Raw genomic sequence first — 20,928 nt, 5'->3', positions numbered from 1 at the left:
TAGTAAGTGATCAGTTATGGTTTGTGAATGAGCCCTGCAGATTGTTAGTGTAGAACAGAAATGTAGCAATTCAGTCTGAAGAGCCTGGCTACTCACATCAAGCAAGAGACACTATCTCTTCTTGGCTGGGGATTTAGTTCAGTACAACTCTTGGTGTCAGTCTAATCTCAGTGAATGTCTAGAGGAAGATGTAGAGGATTCTCTGCGGTCCTTCTAGGTCTTTATAAAACACCAGTCCTAGCTTATTAGCTTTGAACCCTATGTGGAGGATCACTTTTAGATCTTATATAAAGTGCTATTTTGGAGAGATCCAGCAAGTCTACTAATTATTTGGGTTGAATAGATTTCTCTTTTATAAATCCCTAGTCTTCCTGTTTGTGATTTTGACAAACTTTTAAAAACGTTTCAGCAGGAGATTTTTCCATGACATCCAGCTTAAGCTACTTTCAAGATCCAAGTTAAGGATGAAAAATGCTTTTTTTTCATGGTCTGAAATTCTTGAGTGCCCTTTCCTGTACAGGGGATACAATGAGTGACAGTTCTTCCACTCTCTGGAAAGGGCTTGCAATGTGACAAAAAACTGACTATAGTGCAGACTATGGAGAAAAAGAACAGCCTTTGAAAGACCAGAGAAGTTTTCAAGGTAAGGCTATGATTTTAGAACCTCAAGAGTCCATCCTCTCTGAGCACAAACAGAAGGAAAGCATGTATTGCAGCCAGGAAGGACAGGGATAGAAAGGACATTACTGCCCCAGAAAGATGGACTGTCCTTGTCTGTCTGTCCCCAGGCGATGCAGGACACTTCGTTCAAGCATTCATTACTCACTCTGAAGAGGTGGGTGGTACCACTGAAAGCCAGTGGTAGCTGTACTTTGAGCAGATGAGGTGCCATGCTTAAAAATCCTGAAAAGTCCGGAAAGACACACTTCAAACAGAAAAACCAATTTTCTGGCAAGTTATGGCTGTCTTGATTTGTATTGGTGAGTACAGATGGGATCTTCATTCATGGAAATGCTAATTACACAGACTGTGTGTTTTCTGTGGAGGACAGTGATGACTTCCACAGGAGGATAACATGGCTGTGTCATTCCAAGTCCTGAAACAGAGGATAATGACCTTATTTCTGGTATTCCCTAGTTTTTGAATCCCCATTGTTCATCTAATAGAAGTTTAATGTGCCCAAATATGACTGTGACAGGCTGGAATGCTAATTATTAGGCAGACTTCTTAATCTCTTTCTAGTTTTACTGTTCCAACACAGAAAAAGCTAAGCCCTGAAATCGGGTTATGAAATATGATTGATCTAAAACTACAGTTTTCAGTCATCATCTGTGGATCTCTGTAATGACTGCTGTGGAGTTTATCCAAAGCAACTAACTGCTTGTTGTTAGTCAGTTTGCATTTGAATTTTAGGTTCTTCCCCTCTACAACATGGTTCTTGGTTTGGAAATGAAAAACATGGATTTGCAGCATTAAGGCTGATTGTCCTGGTGTCCTGTTGCTGATGGCTTGCCAGTGGGGTTTAACTGGATGCACCAAAGTGTTGCTATGTGATTAAAACAGAGTAAACTTCTTGGAATAAAGATCATATTTGAACAGTTTATATATATTTTTAATTGACCACAGGCAAGTTATGACTATTTACAAAATTTTTGCTTAATCAAAATTACTCAGTGGATAATTCCATGGTCAAAAGCAATTAAGGAACAACCTATATCTAATAGGCACTATTTAGACACTGAGTGAGTTGAATGAATTCATGACTCATAAGGATGGTTTTGCACCTTGTTCTCCCAGTGGGCAAGTAAAGTTTAGCTTCAGGTTTTTTGCAAGATCACTCCCATTGCACAAGTCCAAAATTTCCCTTTTCTGTGAACGTTTCCAAATGTTCCTTAAAAATCTACTGCTTGGCACAAGCAATAGATGCTGTCAAATTCAGTGTGCACTGGGACACCTGCAGGGCCTCTGGAAAACAGCTCCTGATTGCTGGACAAGTATGAACAACTTAAAGGCAGTAAAAGCTTCACTTCACACTTCCTTTTATTAAAAAGTCAACAAGATTTTTTGGCCTATATGATATCCCTAAGTGAATCACTTGTAAAGATGTGAAATAATGTTTCCAGAAAATCATTTGTACACACAAGATCAGGCCAGGGAAATTGTTTGGTTGTATACATGACACCCTCTGAAAGAGCAGTGTGTCACTTGTAGATCACTGCATCATATCAGGCACTGCAAGAGCAAAATACTTATCATAATCAAAACAAGTAACAGTTTCCCTTGTTCACTGCTATGGGTCTGTTAACTCATTGATGTTGTGGATTTTGACCAGCTCTAACAGGTCTGATACTAAGCTGTACATTACTCATTGGCTTTGTTGCTCTGTTAATTATATTATAGCCTTTTATGAATTTTGAGAGAAAAATCTCATAAAAAATTAAGAGCTTCCACATTTTTTGATAAAATAATTTACTTCTCTTTTAATAACAAATATAAAGGGTAAAAGGACAGGAAGTTTTACTCAATTGTTTTGCACTGTAGACATAAAGGCTAATAGGCATAAACTGGTTTTAGGGGAGAGGGAAAAGGGAAGGCGACTAGAAGAGTTTTGGTCTGTCCTCAAGATTTCCCTTCTGGATGCAGTAGTTGTGTTGTTTCTGCCAGTACAGATAGCACTGCACATAGCTGTGGTGTTTGTATTCTGCCTCATGGGCAACTGTGACTGGAAGGTTGCAATTGGGCTTAAATCAGGATCAGTGGAAACACTTGACCTCAGCTGGGTCCAATCAGCACCCTGGTTCCCTTTGTAGGCAATGAAAAGAGAGGGGCTGTTGGGGACCCTGTTTTTTTAGACACCCATTTAGGATGAGACATGCTCAAGATTCCACTGCTTGCACTGACCAGCTCTCTGCTTGCTAAGCATTTATTCATTATTCCATAGCCAAATGTCTCTCACATCTCTTGCACTCTAGCTCCCACAGCCACTCACACTAGAGCTGCAGCTCCCCTTGCTAATCTTACTGGGCTGTGCTTGCAAGTCTGGCTGGAAAGTCACTCCAGGTGTAGAAGAATTCTACAGGGCCTCAGCATTTAGTTGAGAGGTTTTCTGAGACAGGAGAGCTGCACTGAGGACACAGTGAGAGGTGGGAGCTGGGGCCACCCTGTTCCTTGCCACCTCCCCTAGAGCTGCAGCAGCGCACAGGATGGTAGCAGGAGCAGAGTGGTGTACAGAGCACCACAACAACCCCAGTGTGGTTTTGTCTTGCTGAGACATCTCCTGGGATGTCATCAGGTGAGAGCAGATTGAATTCCTTCTCCTCCAGATCTGTGTCTGATTTCCATACTAAACTATTCTCACTCCAAGAATTCTGCGCACATGCACTTCTCCCCATAATTCAGTTTTTTCTTTCCTCTGTAAATCACATGCACTATAGAGCCCCATTTATGAAAACAAGATCTGTGACAAAACCCTCCTAACACCAGTAAATCTTTTTTTAATGAATTGGGCCTGTAGCCTCAATTATAAAGCTGGGATGTGAGGGCTGCTGAGTGAGCCATGCCAACAACAACACTGAGGCAGATCACTGTCATAAGGGTGTTAGGAGAGTCTTGGGAAAGGCTTGGACACTCCTTCTTTCCCTTCAAGCACTTTCACATCTGCACTGTATTATATCTCCATCCAGATGACTTTGCTGGGATCTCCAGTGTTCTTGGGAGTATTTACATTATAAGAAAAGAAACCACTAATTTATTTGTTCAGTCTTCCACATAAATATACCCATAGCCTAGTGTGAAACAGCTCATATTTATCTGGTTTGTTTTGTTTTCAAATGCACCTAGCCTGGATTTTCAATTTTACAGTGTATGTAAAGAATTAAACCCTTTAATTGGATTCTAAACCTTCTGGATCATATTTTACTCCGTTTCTGTGCACTACATACCATAAGACACTACTCTCCTTCAGCATTACTAGGAATACAGTACTTTCAGGTATCCTGTAGGAGTTGGATGGGCCACTTTCAGGCAGGGGCAGATCTAGAGGTTCCCACATGGACAGGTGATGTGGGGAGGATGAAGGTGCTATTTCTGTCCTCTCCTCTGGGAAGTACGTGTGGGCCATCCATAAGACAGGGTGTTGCCAAGCCCAGTTTTCTCTTTAGCAGTGAGAAATTGCTGGTGGACTGACATGTGATAGGTGATGCTCTTATCCTTCTGGCCTTGGGAACAGAGAAGGATGCAAAGCACAAAGCAAATATTCCGTTTCAAATCCTCCTGCTCTCGTCCGTGTCCAGTGTGATGATAAAGGCACTGGGGTGGAGGGATCAGATTGCCTCAGGTTTTGGCCTGTGCAGGACCTCAGATATCCATCTTTAATATAGAGATCAGGATGATTTTCACTTATTATCATCATATTGACACCTGTAGCAAGCTTTTCTTGCTACCTGCTTCTTCTGTTGGCCTCACAGAGTAGCTCTCTTGAGCCATCTTGGTACTGTAGTAAAACTCACCATTGCAGAGGACCTCTTTGACTCCATTTTAATTTTTGAAAGTCTGCACTTGTCCTGTTTCCTGTCTTCCTGCAGCAGTCTGGGTCATGTTGATTTAGTGATGAAAGAGCCCTTGGTTGAGAAGTGGGAGAAAGGAATATTAAAAGAATAAATTTCACTTACTGGAATGCTTGGCCTAGAGACACCTGCTCCTGTGGATTTTCATCATTTGAAGTGGATGCTGGTCTAGTAGATTTATTGCAGCACACAGGCTGTCTTGTGGACTGCAAGTTTGCTAAAGAGAGTCCTCTGAGCACTGAGGAGAACTCCTATAGTTTTTCCATGTTGTACTATCTTCTTTCCCTAAGTTACATGGTTTATTCCTACTGGTAAGGAAGAAAAAGATATTGAAAGTATTAACATTTCCAACACATTCATCTGAAATTAGGCACAATGTTTATGATCCAACTTTCTTTTGCTTCTGTTTCTGTGAAAGTGCCTGGCTTGGACAGGAGTTTCAGTTTGGGGAAAATTTCAAGGAATTTGGGGAATATTTAGCTGCAGACTTCGTGGTTTTCTTATTAAAACAAAACCAAAAAACAAAAACCAACACAAAAACAAAAGGGAATTTTTCTTTTAAGGATCATATTCAACAATTCAAAATTTCAAATTTGGTTGCAGCAAATATGTATTCTCATGCATTCTCTTACTTTCAAAATATTCCGATTAAAACAGAATACATTCTGCACAAAACGTCTGTTCTGCTTAGCCCTACTCCAGTCCTGAATTAAGGGACAGTCCTGCACAGCATCGCTTGGCAGGGGAGGGGTGGCCGTGCAGGAACTGTGTGTACAGCTGCTGGAACAAAGGTATCAGCTGTCGCCTGTGTGAGTACCCAAGCATGGGAGAAAGGCTGCAGATGTTTCAGCTTCTGAAGGGCCACAGCAATTTGGGGTAAAGCACAGGAGAGAGGTTTGGGTGTACATTCGGCATTCTGGTAAATAGCCACATGACATCTATAGTGCTTGGGAATATGAGGATGAGTATTTCCCCTGATATCTCCATTTCTGAAAACCAGCTGGGGGCACTTCAGCAAGGTCAGGCATTGCTCATGAGTCAAAAATGACTCACTCTTTATCTAGATATCAAACTGTAAATGTTCTGGTCTGGAAAATCATTTGCCGGTATAGACTAACCCCATGGACTTGAGGTCAGCTGCATAACCCAGAAGGAGATTTCAGGGAAGGGTGTGGCTGAGAAATAAAGAGAAAAGACCCTAGGACTGCAGCCAGTTTTAGTCAGAGGAGCTGCTTTGTTATTGTATTACAGCTGCATGGTGTTTTTAACCACAAACTCTGCTTCAGACCCAGGCTGAAACGGGTGCCACAGCAGTTTGTATGGCAAAACAAATTACAAATCCCACATGACACAGTGTTTGAAAGTCCTTTGAAAGCATTGTTTGGGCAGCAGCAGGACTCTTTTCAAACCCTACTCTGGTTGCAGCTCTTATTTCTAAAGGTACAGCTATACAAACAAGTGACTGTGGGGATGTGCATGTACATCACATCATGTTTTCCACAGCAAGATCCCATTCACAGCCTGTGGTAAGTTAAAAGTTCCCTAACCATAAAGGGAAATTTGCTTCAAGGCAAGAGGAAGAAGTTGCTACTAGCGGCTACACTGGCTCTGTAAACCCACACCTCCATTCAGAAAGATCTGGGTAGCTGTAACCTGTGTGTTACTAAAGCACTTGCTAGAGGTGCAGTGCTGCAAAAAGCAGCTGTGCAGGAGGTACCTGCAAAGTGCAGGGGGTGTTAGAAATGGATATAGCTACTTGTGCTGTCAGTGGGAAAAGAGAAGTGTGTCCCTTTACAAGCCTATGTGTTACAGTGTTACCTGCCTCCTCCATCCATTGCTTGGAAAATTCTGGTTAGTGGAAGGTTTTCTATGTGAATCCTAATCTAAGCTCTCACAATTAAAAGGAGATTGACTGAACTTGCTGTCTGCTCCATCGGACACAATGCAGTTCAACAGCATGGTCATGTCAACAGCACATGGAAATAGTGGGGACCTGCTGTAGGTTCTTGTAGCATCACAGGGAAACAGCTTCTGCACTTCTGATGAGCTCCTATGGGCACTGTATGTCATGGGTGGGTGGAAGGCCCATCTCAGGGTCTGGAGATGCCATAGACTTGGTGTGGACTTCATTTTATGGACTTCATTCACAGACTTCATTTAATCTGTTACTCCCCTTTATACGAGCAAAAGGGAAACAGTGAGTGAATGGGACAAGGATTGTATTTGAAGTCTACCCAGATTTCCCCTCCAGCTAGGATTTCTAGTGCTTCTAATTCCCTAAATTGGTGATGAGGTTAAATACTGCCAGAAAAATATGGGCTAAGGTTGAACCTCCAGCCAGCTAATATCTAGGTAATAATTTAAAATGTATTATTCATGAACACTTTATTACTGTTCACATTAAGCCATTATAATTCTTTCAGTACCAATGTCCCTGCTTCACATGAGTGGTATTTAATATTAGCTGCCGTTCAGCCTTTTCCAGCCAAATACAATCAGTCTTAGTTCATTCTGTCTTGCTTGGCTCAATAAACATGGAACATAATGAACTCACCCTGCTCTGTGGCTTATCTTGCCAGGATGGGAAAGGGAATGCACCACCACAAAATATTCCCCAGCACTTTCCTTTGCTAGCACACAGTCCAACTCATGCAAGGACCATGACAGTGCCACAGGATGCTGCACCCTGCCAGCTCCTCTGTCTGCCAGCACAGGAGAGCCACTGTGCCTTCCCTCTTTGACACAGCTCCTTTGGGAGGCCAATACAGCAGTGCAGTGGGTCCTACAGTTAGAGTGCTTTCCAGAAAGACTCAAGGAGGGATATTCCCCAGCAGCAGCCTCTCTCCTCCCCAGTAGCCCCTGTCCAAGGCACCAGGTTGGACACTGTGAGTACAGCCCTGGTGCGGGGCTGGCAGCACAGAAGGTCCAGGCTCTGCAGCAAGTGATGAGAAACCGGCCTATCCTTTGGGTGAGGCTGACACATAATGGTGGAGACTACAAATTTTGGGTATACCCAAACCAATCTCTATCAAGAGTTTGAAAGCTGGGCACTGCAAATGTTTTTGAACCACAAATGCAATGCCAAGAACAAAATCATAGAATAATGTCAGGTTCTTTCAATTAAATCTAGATTTTTCCCATTATTACTTGAAAACTAGAAGCAGACAAAATTATCCATCATGTTATAGATAACTTGGCTGCAGAAATATGGCATCAGCATATGCTGAAAAGTAAAAGCTAACATGATTAGTAGACTATTAATTCTAACATCAGCCTTCCCTGCATGAGATCCATATGTATAGAAAATAAGGTCTTTGGAGTAAAGATCAGAGTTTCTGTGCATCTGTAAAGCAGGTGGAATAGGTCTGAGCATTAGACTAAAAATTGTGGTATTGAAAAATTGGCAGTAGCCTTTAAAAATGTTTGCCCATTGGAAGAGTTGCCACAGTCTTGTACGTCTATTGATCCAAAGCTGGATGGTATCCAGAAGTTTAATTCCATTGAGTTGGTTAGGCTGACTTGGATCTGGCATACAGATATGTCCATCCCAAACCTAGGTTTTCAAAGTACATTGCAGCTCCTGGAGTTCATAAATGCTGTGATTACAGAACTTGTAGTCAGTGCTCTGTGTGCTGCAGTTTGCACGATAATGCTCACTGGCCCCCAGGCCTCCCAAACCTCTGGGTTGTTGCACTTGCTGTTTCCAAAGTGCCGTAAATCAGAAACTTCAATTACCTCTTTCCTCATTTATAGGGAAAAAAAATAAATGGACTTGATTAAAGACTGTTAAAAACTTGATATCTGGTAGCATGATTAGCCCCACACTACTGCAGTGGTTTTCATTTCCCAGGGAAAATGAAGAAGAAATTGCATCCTGCTGAGTTTTGGCAACACTTGGGCAGGGGAAGGTCCATAAAGAAAACACTATCGGCAAAGGTCTTGTGAAAAACAAACTTCAAGATCACTTGATCCAAAAAGTCCTGTTAAATCATGTTAAATGTTTTGTATGCATCCATGAAGGGTATGACAGCTGGTGTCTCCATATCACTGCAGCCGGGGTTAAGTTACAAATTATACACATACCATCCTCTGCTAGCCTCCCTCTCATGAATCCAGCTTGGCCCTTCCAAATCAATTTGGCTATAGCTTTTTCTGGCCTGATCTTTAGTATTATAACACTAATAATGTGTGTTGCATTTCATCTATCCCAGGATTTTTGTTTCCTTGGTGGGATCCGAGGAAATTTGTGTCCCCTTTCCCGGGAAAGGCAGTGATTTCCTCATGGTGGGTGAAAGCTTGCCACTCTCCACCGAAATAGCTGTCCCTCATCCAGGAACATGCTGTGCTGTGCAGCCCCAGCCGTGCCTTGTCTGACCTCCAGAAGTCACCCCACACCACATCTCAGTCATGGGAATTGTGACAGCCAGAGCAAACCCACAGAAGATCAGAGATCAGTAGACTCTTTCCTATCCATGGCCTGTCTGTCATTATAATGTCACCACATTTATTTAATTACAGAAATTATGTTATACATCGTCTTTGCAGATGAAGGAGAAGCTCACCATATACTATTGGAAAACAGTAATTTAAGAATCACTGCTAGTCTAGATCTAATTGTTACAGAGAAAGAAAGAATAACAGTGCAGTTAAAATTGTTTCACACACACCTGATTTATACCCCTTTTCCTGGTGTCAGGCTGCTCCTCCATGCCCTGAGGTGGATGGTCTCAGTCTGGTGGGGCTGTGGGCATTGCAGTGAGTCAGGGCCATCCAGAGTGTTTTGCGAGGAAGATCATGATGTTCAGGTCAATGGTGTTTCTTTTCTTGGCCTAGAATCCACTTTAAGTAATTTTTGTAAGTTTTCCAACTTAATTTTTTTACATCTTTCTCTTTCTGCACTGGCCTGTAGCTCCATATTTGTCTAGAATTTACTGTATGTAGTGCCTTTTACATATGTTTTGTTTATTTTTCATTTTATCCTAAAACCAGGTTTGTCCAGCTCCACTTTTATTTAACTTTATTGAACTAACTGTATTGAATTTGATGGAAGGGAGAGATATTTACAGCTGTGGGATCACCAGTGCCAGCCTGTGCCACATCTCTTGCCATCCCATGCCTGTTCTCCTCTGTGCTGTATCCTGTCTGTCCACTTCTCCATGGATGTTGTAGCCGACCTGTCCACCCCTACACTGCATTATTGTATTAATCAAAAATAACTCATTCTGCTTAGAATAACTACAGTCTCTATGAAACTATGGCCATTGCATGCAAAGATATACAAAAGTAAACGAAACTAACCTTGCACACTGGTCACTTAGAGAACTTACTGCCACATCTAAGCAAAGTAAACAAAGTAAAAAAAAACCTGCAAGCAGGTCAAGAAGAGTTCAGACAGAGCAGAGCCCAAAAATCTCTGTCCTGAGTATTTTGAAATCCAGTGCAGAGCTTCTGGCCTGAGAAAGGCAGTGCTGCACTACAGGGCTACCTCATCACATGATGCCCTGCTCAGCTTCACAGGCAATAGATTTTCCAGTGCCTCACATGAAAATTAGATTGCAGGCATTGGAGCATGCAAGGATGGATGACTGTGATACACAAAGGCAACAGCATGTTTCAAGTGTTAGACCAGTCTGTGCTTGCTTCTTTTGATTGGCTGTTTGAAAGCTGCTAGTGGAGAAGTGCTGCTGTGGGTGATGGAACAGGTATCTCTTGCTTTTCATCTCTTGAGCTTCTGACCTGTCTTAACAGAGGCAAAGGCTGGGTTTGACAACCCAGCTGCATCTCAGCAGGCCTGGGAAGGTGCACCTCTTCAGGATTACCCTGCTTGCTTCCAGAAGGCAACAAAGCACTTCACATTTGACATGGGCAACATGTCAAAATTCTTTTATTTTCCCTTTCAGACACATCCTTTCCCAGATAAATAGCACCTAAGAATTTTTGGCATCACTGCACTATATCCTGTCCTTTAAAGAGATATGAGTGGCCATGTCTGCATCAGTCTGGCTTTCACTGAGTTAGAGCCATGGCACTGGGCACTTTTATCTCAAGCTGTCAGTAGGTCTCTGACCCTGACAGTCCTGCTGTAATAAGATACTTAGTGCCACCAAGCAAAGAAAATGCCACTTCTATTTGCAAAATGGACACACTTCCTTGGGTAATAAATGAAGCGAGTCACTGTCTGCATGGGCTGGCAGTTATCTTCACCTCCTTGCTCCCTGATTTACTGTGTGTGGGAGCAGCTTGGCACATCAACATTGCAAATTAAATACCAAGCAGATAAGTGATCTTTTGAGTTTGCATCTGGGAAGGAAACAATTTCAAACTGAGGTTCAGCTCTCCTTCAGTTCAAATCATGGCACTCAACTAATCAAAGTGTTTGATCAGCAGTTTTTTTGCAGCTCCAGTCTGCAGTCTGTTCTGGGCTTTTTCTTCTCCCTCTTCCTCTCTCTGTCTCTCTCTTTCAACAGTCAAATTTTACTTCAAAGGCTGGTTGAAGCTTTTAGACTAGTATTACACCACTCACTGGTTAAGTGGAAGCTGCTTAAAATCCTGCATAATTGCATTGTCTTTGTATATCTGTTTTCCTTGGGGCCCTCCTGGCGTGTGGAATAAGTGGATCTCTTAGAACCATCAAGGCCAGGCACAGTTTAGCCAATGAAAATGCTAATTAGGATGGAAAAATATATTGTATGCATTCCACATGTTTAGGTCTAAAAAAAACCCAAAAAAACCCCATATCCTTAACACTCTAAAAATGTCAGATAGTTCTCCAAGATGATGTCTTGGGAGTTCTATAAGCCTCAGCAGAGATTATTTTGTTAATGCCCCCCTGATAATTAGATCCACATGTGCATACGATACACCATGAGCCCTGTCTTGCCTTTCAGCTTCAGGCCTGTCACAGTGGCTTGTGTTGAACTTCAGGGTGTGTTTTAAAATAACACGAAAATATGTCAACTAAATATTGAAGCTACCAAATTAAGCCCCTGGGCTATGAGAGGCCAGTACCCACCCCTGTGCAACCCTCCTGTGCTGCCTTGTGTCACGTCCTGCACAGACAGATGTTCTATCTCCAGTAGGACCTCTGTTTCATCCAGGGTACAGCAGCCTAATTAGCCAAAAGCTAATCAAGAGGTGAGTTTCGTCCTGTTCCTCATAGGGTAATCCAGGACCTTGGGTCCTGTACCCTAGGGCAGAGTCAAAACTCAGACCCTACAGCGGGAGCTCAGCAGAGGGTTGCCAGCACTCAGGAGAGCTGGTGAAGATTTGACTGTCCTCTACCTTCTCCAGATATCCCATCCACCCCAACAGACATGGCTCCTTCCTCTGCCATCCTTCCCTTCTTCCTGTGGGCAGACCCTACTGATTTCTCTGTCCTTTACTTCTAGCTAAAGGCAGGATGTTGAATCCTATCCCTTGCCATTCTGTTGGCAAAGGGACATTTGGGACCCCATGAGGGAGCATGTGGATAGCACAGAGGGACCATGGGGCAGCAGGAACACGGTTTGGTGGCATGTGTGGCCCAGTGCTGTGCTGCAGCAAAGGGCAGTGGGGCAAGCTCACTGCTGGGGCACCTCGAGAGCTGGGCAGCTTCTGTCTCTAACAAGTACATGGGAAGTGCAAGTTCTCTGAGGCAAGACTGACCTTTAACTCAGGGGATGTTCTCAAAGGGTGTATATCTGCAATGGCAATGCCAAACGGCTGCTGCAGCACATGAGTAGCAGGAGGAGGCTCATCAGAGAGGCTACAAAGAGGCTGTTAATGTTTACAGTGTGCTGAGCAGTGTATATTTTATTTTAGCCTTACTCTTGGAAACAGATGAGCTGTTTTATACTGCACTCTTAGTGTCACAGAGCCTCTTGTAATACCAGCACTTAGCTACAGACCATTTCTGAAAGATGAAGGCAGTGAGAGCACATTTGTACCCACTGGAGGAATGGCTCACTTAGCCACTTGCTTTACAAGCCTCCCCACCTGCGCCTTGCACTGGGTCCACAAAGCCTTTCGTGTGCCCCAGGCTCTCTGCTCTGGCATCAGTTCAGGGGTGAAGAGGCACAAGGGGATGGTTCCCCCACATGCACGGCATGTGTCAGGACTTGTATTCCCTTCCCTCAGCCCCAGGGCTGCTGTGGAGACATGGAGGTTATGCATTAGTGCAAGAGGAGGGGAATCCTCTCCTTTGGAGGAGGAGAGCACTAAAACATAAATAACTTCAGAAAATGAAAATGATGTTAAGGAAACAAGCCCAAAGGTTTTAACCGTTAAAGTGGAAAAATAACATTTCATAAACATAATCTTCCTAATACTGCATAATGTACTTCTCTGTGTCACGCAGCACAATAATTTCCTGTTCAGCTTCACTTTCTGAGCAAAAGCAGAGACCAAGATTGGCAAGCTGTAACAGGAGAGCCGGGGCTCTCCCCCAGCCCCAGCCACCAGAGAGCCTGCTTTCTCCTGCCTTTCTCTCAGCATAAGCCCGTTCAGCCACCGGGTGATCCTCTTGAATCGCTTTTTAACCGAGTCAAGAAGACTTCTATGGCAACAGCCTTGTTTGTGTGTAAGGAAGGGGATTTGTAACGAAGTAGTGAAGGGGGAGGGAAGAGAAGATATTTGGCCGAAAATTGCTTACACAAGTAAAAACCATATTTCCTCCACATCTTGCTCCAGAGTAAGTTTTTGGAGAATGAGGGCTCTAGAAGCACATAATCACCATTTGCTTTCTCTACAGATTTAATTTTTTTTTTTTTTGTCTTTATGGTATTGCTGTTTGTTGCTCGGGTGGAAGCCAGCTTGCCTTGCGGACTCTCACATGTACCTGCTGCTGTGTTCCCAGTGAAGACACAGCTCTTGCTCGGGGTCTGTCCTCCCTGCACTGCAGCTTTCCTTGCTCAGCTGCCCCCACCAAGAGCCGAGTTTTGCACACTGTACAGCAAGTCCCGCCTTCCGAGGTGTGAGGACGTTTGTTGATTGTGCTCGACTGAATCCAGATTGTTTTTCCATTTTGGTAGAGCTATATTTAGGCTGCCCGGTAACCGTGTCCTGGACTTTCTAAAATAAATCAATGCACAAGGCTCTGATTTAGCGTCCGTCGGTGCCAGCGCTGAGCCCAGCCTGCCCCTGGCTCTGCAGGCTTTGAACAGCCGCGGGCGGAGATCTGGTTCCACGTTCAGGGTTTAACAAGTCTCTTCTCCTGCCCCGCTCTGCCCTTGTGTCCCGCCTGCCACCTGCTGACCTGCACTCAGGTTCATATAGCTCTGGTATGAATTCAGCTGAATTACAGATTTGCACCTATGCAGAGAGGTCAGAGCTCCTGGGGTATTTTCCTATTTTAACCATCACTCGGTACATATTTAGATTGGTAAAAAAAATAACTGCCCTTCTTTGACCTCTGTAGGAAACAAGTCAAACAAAACAATCTCTTCTATTGCAATTTTGGTCCTAAATCTGTATTTTAATACCAGGGATCCTCTTACAAACTGAACCAAAGGTTCGGTTTACAATCTGAACAATTACTGACTGTAATTTTCCAAAGCTGTTCTGCAAAACTTGGAGAGCCAGTCACAAGAAATTTTTTCTTTACTCATCGAATACTTTTTTTTCCCTTAATGTGGACTGCACATTGTGGAGCGTGTGAGAAAGTAAGTCTGCAGGAATTTGGCCTCAAAGCTTAAATTCAAATTCCTCCTATTTCAAAAGTATAAAGACTGCTTTTGGTGTATGTCTTTACCCACCAGTAGTTGGGTTTGTAGCCACACACTGTCGCTCAATCCTGTGGAGACTTTGCAGTGTTTCTGTAAGGCTCACTGACATATTTATCTTACAGACTAGCTGGTGATGCTCCCTGCTCGCAGACATCAGCTGTGGTCTCATGCAGTAGCATCCCCCAGAGGTTTTTGCAGAACTGAATTCCCACTGGTCTGGCAAGGATGTGTGCCAGCAGCCTGTCTGGCCCCACAGAGTGGAGGATCTCCAACATGAAACTGAGTTTCATACCTAAAATATTGAATACAATCACAGTGTCCTTTATTTAGAACTCATTTGAGACTATGTTAGCAATTAATTGGCTGTTCAGTTTTTGTGGTTGGGACAGGACTTTTAGCAAGCTTGTGTAGTTGAAGCACACGTGGGTCACATTTATAAATAAAAGGTATCATTGCTGGGGTCATGTAGATCTTGAACAGCACCCAGCTGTTCACTGAGGTGCAAACACGCCAGGCAATATGAACTTCCAAAGTTCAAAGGAATGGTCAAAGCCTACCAAATTGCAACATTTCTCATACATAAAAATGCTGCAGTGTATCAGCTGTCAGGAATTCAGTGCCTAATCTGTCCCATCATTGACTGGAGTGATAGGGACACTGCAGTTGGAAGGATGCCATTCTGGAAAGCTATCACATATAATCTGCAAATTAATTCTTGAAGATTTTCAGCAGTTTTGTCTAATTAGCTTTTTTATTGCTGTTTTCTTTTTAAGAAACCTTGTGATTTCTGCTCCAGTGATCTGGCCAGACCCAGGAGTGAGGGGCTGAGAAGCTTCAAATCAAATCAGATGTGAGAACTAAATAATTTGGGGGGTTCTTGGCAAGACTTCTCAGAAACATAGAAACAGATGTAAAAAGCGGCACAGAAGAAACAGCAGTGCCTCAGCTGCTCCTAATGAGGGTCCCAGCAGGGAGCTGGTTAACCCTGCTCAGGGACTTGCAGGCTCCTGGTTAACCAGAGGAGAAACTGAAAATGCAGTGTCAGCACGTGCAGGAGTTAAAATGGCTCTTTCCAACCTTGTGAGCTGCCACCACATGCTGCTGGCATTGTGCTGTGCCATGCATTGCACAGCCTAGCAAGGCTTCTGTCCGTCTTGTGAGTTCTTGTGCAGCAACCATGAAATGAACAATTCTGCCATTTTTGGCAAAGCTTAACTAGGGAATATGCCTGAGAAAATGCAGAAATGCATGGACTGTCACTGTCACCAATGTAGCATGTTTGGTGTGAAATTCAAGGTATATGAAGGATTCAAGAAGAGTAATTTTCCACTGATGCCAGATTCAGGGCCTGTCATGCTGCACTGACAGAGCCAGCAAACTCCTTACTGAAAGAAAAAAAAATAGAAAACATGTCATAAGACCCTCCCCAGAGAAAGGTTGCTCTGAACACTGGCTGGAAAAATTCCCATGCACTTCAAGTGCTTGTGGTTGTATTAGTCATGCAATGACGAGAAAACAGCCTGCTCTGGGGGCTCTGCTGGTGGTGGCTGGGGGAGTGGGATGGAGCTGGTTTCTCCCAGCTCTTCCACCTTTCCTTTCCAGACCAGCCACAAAAGGAGGAGAAACCACTGACAATGATGCATGGCAGCTCAGGTCTAAGCCAGGGAAGCTGATGTGCTGTGGAAGCCATGCTGAGGATGGCAGGAGAGGAAGACATGCACTGGTTATTTTCAAGTACAGAGAAGCAGTGTTTTAGCAACTGCTCTGAAATGCAAACAAGAAGAGGTTTACTGCATAATGTTTCCTGGCTTTGAGGTAATCTTTGTTACAAAAGCAAATTATCAGTTGTAGATTTTGTTTCATTCGTGATTGACGAAACTCCAGACTGCCTGCCTCTGGAATAGTCCTATTTTGTGACTCTGTCATTGCTAAAAAATTAAAAAGACAACCCTTAACTGGCATGAAAGCTCTTTTCTTGCCTTTTTTGGTAGTGTGTCCTACTACAATAATTCTGTTGAAACACAAACAAAGGGCACTTTCTAATTGCTAAGCAAAAAGCAAAACTAAAAGCATAAAATATTCAGTGGGGTAACTCATGCTTTAAAGACTATTTCTGAGCATTGTGTCACATTCTGATTTGAGTGGTAATGCCCTGCAGCTCCTGTAGTGGTGAGGTTTTCAATGCTGCTATCCAGCAAGCAGGTAAAGAAGTAAATAATTATGTAAAAACTAATTTTTTTACATGGGAAAGAAATTAACTAAAAGACTAACCAAAATCGATCCTTACTTTTGCTGGAAAATAGGCATTGGAATAAGTATATTCCGTGGCAGTGGCTCACAGGCCCATTCCACTGCCAGGGTGTAGCTCCCATGCCAAAATAAGCTTCACATGGAGCCCCTGGCATCAGTGTCCCCTAATCCCCAGGGGCTCAGCAGGCTGCAGGAGACCCTGAGGAACAGAAGCATGGAGCTCGATCTGGTGGTAATTTAGGAACGGCAAAACTTAAAAGATTCTGGTTTCTTATGGCTTCTAGGAGTCCACTCATTCCATAAAAGCCAACACTGTGGAAACTGAGTGGCATTAAAAATGCAGTTTTCATGGAGGAGTTAGACTGCCTGGAAAAACATTGGCCACTTTCAGTAACAAAAAGCAACTTGTGGCTGAGCCTGTCCCAGGGAAGTAGCTGCAAAGATGAATGTGCCCCATAGTTAGGAGGGTTTCCATGCCTCTGCATTCCTGGCCAGAGAGGAAGGGCTGAGTATGGACATAGAGGAGCAGAGCGGAATGCAAGGCAGGTCACGAGCTGCAACAAGGACAATCAGATGGCCAGTGGTAGGTGTTTAGTGTGTCTGTCTCATGGTTTTACAAAGTGAATTTAAAGTATCTATATAAGGAGAAGCTGAGGTATTTATAATCCATTAAATTTGACAAGGAACAAACATTACTGGATATAATATTGTTTCCCAGCGGTCTTGCTGGATTTAGAACCCTTGTTATAACAGCTATTCCTATTTGTCTTGTTATCCTTGCTAACCCCTATTTATCTCCTCTCTTTCTCTTTGTGTTTATCTTGTATTTCTTTAAGTTAGCACTTGCAGCATCCTGTGGTATTGGGGAGGAAATCTACACATGAAATTGCACAGCAGGGAGAAAGTTCTCTGTAGCAATAACAAGCAGCAAGAACAGATATGCAACATTTAACTTGTTCCTTGCTTCCTTGCCCTGGGCAAACAGGTACAAATTGTATCTACTGTTAGACTACTAGAACTGGAGAGGGAACATGGGATACCAAGGGATTTAGCTAACAGGAAACAAAATGTGTTTGTATTAATTGCTTAGTTCTCAAATGTGTTGAAAATATTTATTTAACAATAACAATCTATTTCATAGCTTACGTATAACTTGGTATTTCCAGACTATGTTAAACAACAGTGCTTTCTGAAGTCTCTGACAGGGAGGACAGTTTGTATGCACATTAAAGTAGATGAGTTGTATGCAAATACACATTATATTTTCTGGCAGAAGTCCCAAACTCAGATCTAAAACTTGGGGAATTGATAAAGTTATGCATCCTTAGCAGAAAGTTTGGGCAAGATTATGTTCAAGGAAGGCTACTTTTGCTTTGTCTTATGGTACTGCAGCCAAGGGAGCAACTCCAGATACAAAGCCAAAAACCACTGGCACAAAAAATTTGCAGGAAATCTGCAGCTCTCTCATATCAGCGTGTTTTATGAATGTCCAGAACTGCTCTAAATCTCTCCTTGTCGAAGTGGAGTCTCACTGTTTTTGAGAACAGCTAGAAAATAAATTACAAGTAAACCAAGCTGTACCAAAATTAAATGCCAGCCTCCCAGACAATATATGTTTGAGTCTCTGCATAGCTGCGATGTACATGTCTGAGCAGCTGGACTGCCATTGACCTTCTCTTCAGAAAAAAACAACGAAAAAACCACCGGGGGGTGGGGGGAGGAAAAAGAAATCTCATTCCAGATAACGAGACCACAGAGCAACTTGTTATTTGGAAATTGGTTTCTCACTGAGCCGCTGTGTCTGCAAGGGGCTGAGCTAATCCCCAGTCCCAAGCACTAGCAGGATTGATCTTGGCTGAACTTTGTGACTCTTGTCTGTCATGCTCAGTGAGAGAGAAGCCAACAGTCCCTAAAATACTCCATCCCCCCCATGGCCAGGCTGTTGCCCTCCATTACTGATGTGAGCAGCACTGCTGCTCCTCGCATGCCAAGCTGTTGGTGACAGGGTGAGAGCAGAGTGCTGGAGACTGTACAGCAGCTGTGCACAGCACAGGACTCCAGTGCTGAAAAGTGACTCAACAGAATTGTTCAACTCTGGCTGGCCTTAAAAATATGAATGAGGGAAAAGTATGAGAATTACATTGAACCTCTAAGTCTTATAGACAGTAGAGACAGAAGTCTGACCAAGCCAACATGCTCAGATCAGGGGAATGCAGCATGAGGGCTTGTGTGTTTCTCTGGGTTGCGTGTGTGAAGTGACCAACCCAAACAAAATCAAAGTGGTTTATAGACTGCTAAGAGCACAGCACTTAGCAGTTAGGCTGGTTTAATTAACACAAATCTTTATGCCATAACAAGACTTGCTTTTCTTGAAATGTGTATTTGAGACCTTGAGCAACACATCTGAGAAACTATAGAATAAGAATAGATGTAGTTCTCTTTGGAATAATCACCTTGTCTTGTGTGCACCTTTAAAACATTCCCTTACAACCTTTTCTGTAAAGTTTGTGGAACTTCACGGCCCTCATTATTAAAGGTACTGAAGTAATTTTTATCAGGAAAATTGTTTCTCTGCATCACTTCACTCTGAACCTGCATCAATGCCATTTGATTTTATGTTATTTCTTGCGAACGTGACCCAAGCCCACTCCAAAATCAGAGGAGAGAGAAAAGGTCAGAACCATAAATTTTTGACCTTGCTGGGTGAAAGTAGACATGACACTCAAATCCCTGTTACTAATGGTTGCTATACTTCATGGCAGTGCAGGCAGCGCAAAAGGGCACCAGCAATGACATCTTTCATCACTAGTGCTGAAACGCTCTTCACTTACTGCCTCTTGCATGGGGTGCCAGCGAAATGAGATGTAAATGGATCTGTTGACAAACAGGTTAAATGTCAACACCCACAATGATACATTGTTAATAGTAAGGGCACAAGATATTACAGAATTGTTTAAAAGGGGCAAGTGCTGAAAGGTGAGAAAAGTTGTCATCACGGTTATTTACTGCATAAGTACCATGGTTGGACTGCTGGCTCTGGTTCAATGCAGTCTCATCCTAATCTCCCTTTTCTTCCTGACAGTCTCGCTCTAGACTTTGCTGCTGATCACCCACAGCCTTGTGGTTCTCCTGCCAGTGTTGCAACGCAGCAGGAAGACTCAGAGGACATACACGGAGGCACCAAGCCCTCTTGGGACCAGTAACTAGGGACTAAAATGCCTTTTGCTTGCTGGAAGCTGTCCTGGGGGATGGTGAGAGATCCTAATATAAGAGATGTTAGATATTGTGCAACTCAGGGCAGCTATTAGATGTGACGCTCCTTCTGTGTGCTCTGACTTGTTTGCTTTAGAGGGAGACTTTTTAATCACACTGGTATTTACATTGTTTTGCAATGTTTTTATTGCTATTCTGAGTCTCTGTTCAGGGCAGAGAGTCTCTGTTTTGCTAGGCACAATTTAATAACTTAATGCTGTTATTCTCACTTGATTTTCAACTATAATAAGCATCTTGAGATGCCAAGAGCTGCTACCAAGGGAAGCAAACTGAAAAAATTATTTTCTCTAATACTGAAGTATACAGGCTTTTCATGGGGAAGAAGCTGGAGTGAGTGACTGCTGCTTGCTTCCACTGTGCCTCAGGCAAAGGAGGAAAGATCCTACAGAAATATGTTAGAAACATACACAGACAAGGTGGTATTTGTGAATGACTTAGTATCTTCCAGGCAAAATAATTTATATGCAGGATAGCAATTAGACAAATGATTCATTCTTTTTGTAAAGCTGTATTACTGTGTTATGTTTAATCCACAGTCATGCCCCCATGTCCCGTGAAGGCCTGCTGTCTTAGGTGATGTGTAAATGTGGTGAGGTATATAACAGGCAAGATTAGACTTATTCCAGTCAGTTTTTGATGAATAAATATTTTGATGGGACATTTTAATGATGTGAATGGAGAAACTATCCCATGAAAGGATGTTAATATAAATTAGCCAAAGGGAAAAGGAACTTCTAACAAGATACATGCAGCTCTGAAGCCAGTGTTTCCCGTCTTAAGCTGATGGATTTGTCACTTCCTCCCTTGGCTCTTTCCCAAAAGTAGATGCTAAATGAAACAAAAATAATAACTAGAGATTAAGATCTTCCTAGAGAATTAGAAGAATCAAAAATCTTCATGCAGAGCATTAGCAAAGTATCTTCAGGAAAATGTAATGTCAGCATAAAATATAAGAATGTCTCTCACTAGAAAAAGAATATATTTTAAATAATAAAAGGAAAGCATGACATGTAAGGTCAGCAGGAATTTCTGTGGAAGCAGTGTTGGGTTGTGGTTCAATCAGGCATCATCTCAGATGTTTCCTACAGCTAATCCTGAAATAACTTCTTCTGCTAAAACAACACAACTTTGAGATGAGA

Source organism: Lichenostomus cassidix, chromosome 2 (assembly GCF_008360975.1).
Source record: "Lichenostomus cassidix isolate B80296 chromosome 2, HeHo_3.0, whole genome shotgun sequence".
In the NCBI taxonomy this organism is placed as follows: Eukaryota; Metazoa; Chordata; class Aves; order Passeriformes; family Meliphagidae; genus Lichenostomus; species Lichenostomus cassidix.
This window is presented reverse-complemented; position numbering follows the sequence as displayed.